Source organism: Mandrillus leucophaeus, unplaced genomic scaffold (genome assembly GCF_000951045.1).
Source record: "Mandrillus leucophaeus isolate KB7577 unplaced genomic scaffold, Mleu.le_1.0 Scaffold96, whole genome shotgun sequence".
NCBI classification, from domain to species: Eukaryota; Metazoa; Chordata; class Mammalia; order Primates; family Cercopithecidae; genus Mandrillus; species Mandrillus leucophaeus.
The window spans coordinates 3,633,282-3,640,567 of NW_012110474.1; the positions used below are offsets into that span (position 1 = coordinate 3,633,282).

General features: G+C 35.3%; 1 protein-coding gene across 3 annotated transcripts in view; it reads left to right on the forward strand.

Moving 5' to 3' along the window:
- Positions 1-7,286, forward strand: part of REV3L (REV3-like, polymerase (DNA directed), zeta, catalytic subunit) — a 205,646-nt gene that overhangs the window by 1,458 nt on the left and 196,902 nt on the right. The window lies entirely within an intron of this gene.

Sequence of the window (7,286 nt, forward strand, 5' to 3'; positions counted from 1 at the left end):
GGCCAGGTGGCCGCGGCATGCCCATCGGTGGACGGGTTCGTAGGGTCCGCTCTGAGGTCGGTCGCTAGTGGGACCCCGGGCATCCCTTGTGTCCCTGAAGTGCCGCTTTCTGGAAACGGGGAAGTGTCAGCCTTGTTGTCATTCGCTCCCCATGGCCTCTTTTCACCCTCGATCTCCTCTGCCCCTTCCGGAGATGCAGTGGGCCGAAGAGAGTGGCGCCTGGGGCCAGATAATCTTTCTCACTGGGGTGACCGTGTGACTCTGCTGTGAGTGCAGTTCTGATTCCTTAGAGTTAGTGCCAGAGCGTCTGGGGACAGGGCAGCATCCTCAGGTGCAATGCTTTCAGGAAATGTTCATCCATGAAAGTAGGAAATGCGTGTTTATGTTGCCCAACGTAAAATATCACACTTAACGGGGTGAATTTATTAGGAACCACAGCCAGACTCAGCAGCACAGACATTTTGAAAGGCTCCTAGACTGGGCTGTAGGCTTGCGTTTTAAGTACAGGTATATTTTTAAAACACAACTATGTTGAAGAAGGGGTGAGAAGGGGAGAGACAGCAGTGCAGAAGGTACGTTCTCAAAAACTCTTGGGGTTTATGATAACATAAAAAAGATAGAGGCCCAATTTACTAGGTGTTTTAAAATGGTTTTGCTTTTTTGTATGCTTTGAACTGCTTCCATGAAATAATGGAGTTCTAGGAAATAATGCCTCCTAGGAAAGGATGCTCTTCCCTCTAGCTATGAATTGCCCTATGGGATTTTAGATAGCATTTCCCACTTGATGCTCCTTGCCCTCATCACCATTCATCTTGTTACTACAGTCAGTTTCTGTGGACTACCAAGATAATAGCGCTTTCCCAAACACAAGCACTCATTCTAAGCTGTTATCTTTTAATGTGAATTCTCTTTGTTAAAATGTCAATGTTGTGAGATTTGGTAGCATATTCCTTTTTAAACTAGTGAATATGATTTTGATATGAACCTTGAAAGATGGGGAATTTGAGTGCTTTTAATGTGTTGAAAGTGTAACACTTGAAACTTTGGAGGCTGGGAAATCGAGGAGATGAAGTGTTCTATAAAATAGGTTTTCTGCCCTTTTAGATGTAGTGGTGCTGTCTTTGTTTCCAATTGGAATTTCACTGTAATGCTCTGTTCTCACTTCAGATGCAGAGGAAGGATAAGATAGTGAAGTTGATATGGCTCTGTTCAGCCAGATTTCCGAATCATAAAGGGACACGCTAATAGGATATACTGTGGCATTTCTGTGTATTACAGCTTGTATTGTTTGAATTACTTTTCCACACATAATTTTTTCTCCTCCACACAAGTCATTAAATATGTTTACCTGAGAGATAGTCAAGCTTTGTTTTATAGGAAAGTTTCGTTTGTGGAAATAAATGAGTTTCACTATAAGCTAACTTATTCTATAACGTGAGAAATTGCTCCTTAAAAATATAGAATATTATATGCTTTTGTTTTTCTGAATATTTTTAAAAAGACACATTAACTGTTTCCTATTTCATCCTTCATGGACATCCCACAATAGATTACCAGCCCCGTATTTAAAAAAAAACAAAAACAAAAAAACCCATAAAAACCAAAGACTGAAAACCCCCACTGTGGTTTTTTTTTTTTTTTTTTTTTTGGTATATACTTTGAAATTTATATTTTAAATGAATTAAAAAGTGACACTTTTTATATGTACATTGAAAGACATAAAACTTGATACAGAGAAAGTCAAATTTTAAATTAAGGATTATCAAATTGAATTTGCTATATAGTTCACAGTTTGCAACAAAAATGTTTGTTTCAACAAGAAAAAATTTGAAGTCATTGGCATACATTTAGAGTTTACACTTTTCATAAACCAAGCCAGCATTTTTATTAGTACGTCAGAAACTCCCAGTGAGATTAATATTAATTAAACATAATCAAAAACTGCAGAATTATCTGCTTTTGAATTATCTCCCCACGGAAAACTAGTCCAATAAAATAAAACATGAAAATTATTAACATAAAAGAGAGGCCAGTCTGCCTTAGTAAAACTGAATGCTAGAATTTTTAATGAAGACAGATATGTTTAAAAGTAAAGATGTAAACATAATGCAAAGATATAAACGTAATTTATATTATATCCTTATAGTTTATATCTTTACTAACAAGTAAAATAAGGTAATAAAAACGTGTAACACATGATAAACCTATGCTACATAAAATACCATAAACGTACTTTTTTCATATATAGGAATTATTTTGGGAGGTCCTTAATGCTTTACCTTGGTTTGGAGAGAAAATGTTTTAAAATTGAGTTTGCCTTACAAATGAGATCCTGAAAAATAGCAACCAAAGATATTTTTTCTCAAATGAAGTGGCCATTTCAAAATTATATTACAAATTCTGAACTGATTGGATTAATACCCTTTTACTAGTTTAGTTTTTCCATTATTGCATGAAAAGCATTTTTCTGCTTTAGAAAACAGTCCAGTTGACTTTTGATTGTTCTGTGTTTTGAGGATGTATCTTGAGTAATTTAAGAAATAAAGTGTTTTGGGTTTAAAAACTCCCATGTCTTAAGTTGGTGAAATTTGAAAAGGTATTTTTAAAAAGAGGGATATTCAGGGCTGGGTGCTGTGGCTCATGCCACTAATCCCAACACTTTGGAAGGCAGAGGGAGGAGGATCCCTTGAACCCAGGAGTGGGAGACCAGCCTGGGCAACATAGTCTCTACAAAACGAAAAGACAAAGAAACAAAAATTGGCTGGGCGTGGTGGTGTGCACCTGTAGTACTAGCTATTTGGGAAGCTGAGACAGGAGAATTGCTTGAGCCCAGAAGGTTGAGGCTGCAGTGAACCAAGATCCCGCCCTCACACTCCAGCCTGGGCAACAGAGCGAGACCCTGCCTTAAAAAAAAAAAAAAAAAAAAGTGGGATATTCAGATTTGAATGGTAAATCCTGAGTGATTTAATCCCTTGCCAACTGAGGATATTGATTCCTAAGGGAATCATGTAAAGTTTCTTCATCTGAGTTATGGAATTTTTTAAAAAACAAAAGCAAACTTCCTCTCCATTTCTTTAACTAGTTTTTTAAATGTCTTGAACATTATTTTGATATAATCAAATTGAGCAATGTCATTTACAGAAGAAATTGTTAACTTTTTCTTTTATAACATTTTGGTAACGTATTAATGGAGGGAAGAAAGGTTATGAATAAAGTATAGGACAATGTTTTTTCATTTAGATTTGAATATAGGTGTGACCACTCAGAGAATTCACTACAGATAAAATCATCAGGCTTCATTTGAGGATTCGACTTAGGTAGACTTAGGAAGCTGTCCATTTTCCACATCTCTACTCTTGCTTAGTTGCTTGATGTAACTCACTTCATGCTGAGTTTAGACAGCTCTCACAGTTTCCTCAGCACCAGGTTAAACAGAACTATCCTTTCAAAGAGCTTCCCTGCTGAGATGCAGAGTAGGAGTAAATAGAAGAATGGGAGATGTTCACAAAGCAAGTAATTAAACAAAGTAGGCCAGACAGACTATAGAGGGAGCTGCTTGTCTTTAAGATTACTCTAAGGAACTCTGCTACTTCCTCTAGCTTAGAGAAGATTTTGATAGATCGTTCTAGATGCTGTTAGCCATGAAATCAAACTGTTCAACATAAGAAATTGATAATTCTGAAATGCTATGTAAGTTTACGTAGGTGCTTATTCAAATTATAAATATATTCTCATTGTTTATATTTTATAAAGTTAAATATAAGAAACTACCAGAATAACCTTTTTTTTTTTTTTTTTTGGTAAATTGGAGTTACATTTGCAGTAAGAATAATTTTAAAAACTAGCGTGTATCAACAACTCAGGTTCAAAAATTTCTGTAATAGAATCTGCTTTGTTCATACTTTGTTTTTTACTAAGTTATTTAAAAATATTTTAAGATCGTATAACACCTATTTGATTAGAATTATTGGAGAGATTTTCAGAAACACTATGGAGATTTGATGACTCATCACAAACAAATTGGTCACTTTTTTTTAGCGTGTATTTGAAGCCCTGAGTAGCAAGTTATTTTAGCTTTAAGTGCCTTAAGAACAGCTTTACCCTCCAGAAGCTCACAGTGTAGTAGAGATGATGGGCATGTAAACTTAAGTCAAATACAGTATGACTGGACTATAGAAATGTGTGTAAGACAGAGCAAGGATTCAGTGGGAGACACATTCTATATCCAGGCAAAAAGGGGAGTCAGGGAAGACTTCGTGAAGGAAATATGGATTAGTCATGTTAAAGGAATTTTTAAGGAACTTAAAATTTCAGATAGAGGAACAGCTACAAGGTAATTGACAGATTAAGAAAACTGCTCTTTGCAGGGCAGTTTGGCAATGTATATTAGAATCCTTGAAATGTTCTTTTTTGACCCAATAATTATAGTTTTAGGGATTTTAATCTATGAACATAAATCTTTTGGCAAATCTGATTGTCTTTTGAATCCATCTGCTTCTTTTCATAATCATCACCACCCTAAACTACTAGCATTTTTGGTCAAGTTTAGTACAGTAGCCTCCTAATCTTGGTTTATCCCAATCTACTTTGTCCCCTTCTGATCTGTTTCCTGTAATCAGAGGGATCTTTTAAAAATGCAAACCTGATTACATCACCCTACTGTTTGATATGCTTCAGTAACTTTCCATTGCATTCAGGATATGGACAAAACTCTGTGTCTTATATGGTGGCATCTACCTGTCTTACAAGGTCTTGCATAGTCTGGCCATTACCTTTCTGTCTAGTCGTGACTTGAGCCATGTTCTTGACTTACTCTTTTTATTCCAGCCATGTTGGCCTTATCTCAGTCCCTTGTTCTTGCCATGCTCCTTCCCACAGTGAGGGCTTTGTACCTGCCGTTGCCCCTGCCTAGAATGTTTTCACTTGTTTTTCACCTAAACTTCGATTTATCTTTCCTCAGGGAAGCCTTCCCTATCATAGACTCTCAAAGCACCATGAACTCTTCTCATAGCACTTGCTGTCATTGTAATTTTATGTCTTAGAGATTAACATGTTTTTCCAAATAGATTGTAAGCTCCAGAAATCCTGATAATGTGTTTCTTTTTCCTCACCATTATAGAGTTAATGTTTACCACAGTGCTTGAAACTCATCTATTAATTCTTGCAACTCATTTGTTGCAAGGATTAATAAATAGATTATAATCATCACAGAGAACAACTCTAAATGTTCAACAATTGGTAAATGGTTACATAAACTGGGTATATTCATTTGGGAGGACGTGTTTAAGACATGTTTTAGAAGTATGTGTAATAACATGGGAGAGTGCTGTCATTGTATTATGTGAAAAAAATTAGTTTACAAAATAGTCACTTATTAAAAGTGTGGAAAAAGATACACCAAAGTATAAAAGTTGGTTATCTCTGGAAGGTATGTTTTATATTTTCAGATTTTTTACAGAGAACATGTACTGATTTTATAATTTTAAAAAATCCATGTGCAAAATTAAGGAAAAATTGGTTTTCTAGATATGGTTCCAGAAATGTAGTAAGAGACATGAGATTCGTAATGGTCTCCAAAACATGTGTCAACCAAAATGTATGATTGCATGATGATTATATTGAACTTAATTATATAAATTGCATTTAGAACTGCAAAATGATTCATATATTAAAGCAAGCCAGTAATTTCTGGTTTTATTATTCTTACTTGTATGTAAAGTACTTTTAATTTTAAAATGTTTTGAAAAGTAACATGGTTTTGGCACATGACAGCACTAAAACAGAGTAAAGACTAGAATTAACTCAAATATATATGAGAACTTAATACAGGTTGAGCATCCCTTATCCAAAACTCCATAATCTGAAATCCTTCAAAATCTGAAATGTTTTGAGCACCAACAGGATGCCACAAGTAGAAAATTCCACACCTGACCTTGTTGTGATGGGGGGGTCGCAGTCAAAACTTTGTTTCAGGCTGGATGCAGTGGCTCATGTCTGTAATCTCAACACTTTGGGAGGCTAAGGTAGGAGGATTGCCTGAGCCCAGGAATTCGAGACCAGCCTAGGCAACATGGAAAGACCCTATCTCTACAAAAAAATACAAAAATTAGCCAGGCAGGGTGGTACACGTTTGTGGTTCCGGGAGGCTGAGGCAGGAGGATCGCTTGAGCCCAGGAGGTGAAGTCTGCAGTGAGTCATGATTGTACGACTGCGTTCCAGCCTGGGCGACAGAGCAAGTTCCTGTCTCAAAAACAACCAAAACAACTTTGTTTCATGTGTAACATTGTTTAAAATTATATAAAATTACGTTCAGGTTTGGTCCCATCCTCAGGATATCTCATGTATTTGCAAATATTCTAAAATCTGAAAAAATCTGAAACACTTCTGGTCCCAAGCATTTTAGATGAGAGATATTCAACTTGTATATGAAAATGGATCCCACCTTCATTTATGAGTAGGGAAAAGAATAATTATTTAATAAACAGTGTTGGGATAGCCAGTTAGTCATCTGGAAAAATAATGTTGGCTTCCAGAGGAGTTAAAGATTTAAATATGAAACAACGAAACAAAAAATGTAGGGTAATTATTTTTTACATAATCCAGGATTGGTGAAGTCCTTTAATAGCATACTAGATTGCTGGATTTTAGGACATAAAAATAAAATTCTGTATAGAGGAAAAAAATCAAACAAAGTTAAAGAGAAACAGACTAGTAAAACTTATTTGTATACTTCACAAAGGCTAAGTTCCTCTTAATACAAAGAACTAGAAAATAATCCAGTAGAAAAATTAGCAAAGAGAATTCGTATGAAAAGATGTACAATTTTATTTATAATATAATAAAGATGTAAATTAAAGCTTCAACATACTCTTTGTCACCTATCAAATGAGCAAAGGTTATGTATAGTATAACTCGGGAAGGGTGAGAAGAAGAGAAAATGGTCAGCCTCATACATTGCTGGTGGGATTATAAAGTGTTCATATTCTATAGAAAGCAGTTTGAAAATGGTTTCCAAAATTTAAAATACAGATATATTTTGTTCTAGTAATTCCATTATAGGATTTTATTCTCTAGAAGATTTTGCATATATGTCAAATAAATACGTAAGAATATTTGTGGCAGCATTATTTGTTACTGCAAAAGATTGGAACCAAGCTAAACATATATCAGTAGGGAAGTAGTTGGGTGAATTATGGTATATGTATTCTACAAAATACTAGTCAGCCTTTAAAAGTAATGAGAGAATATTATGTGTACTGCTGTGGTGCCATGTCTAAGATACGAGG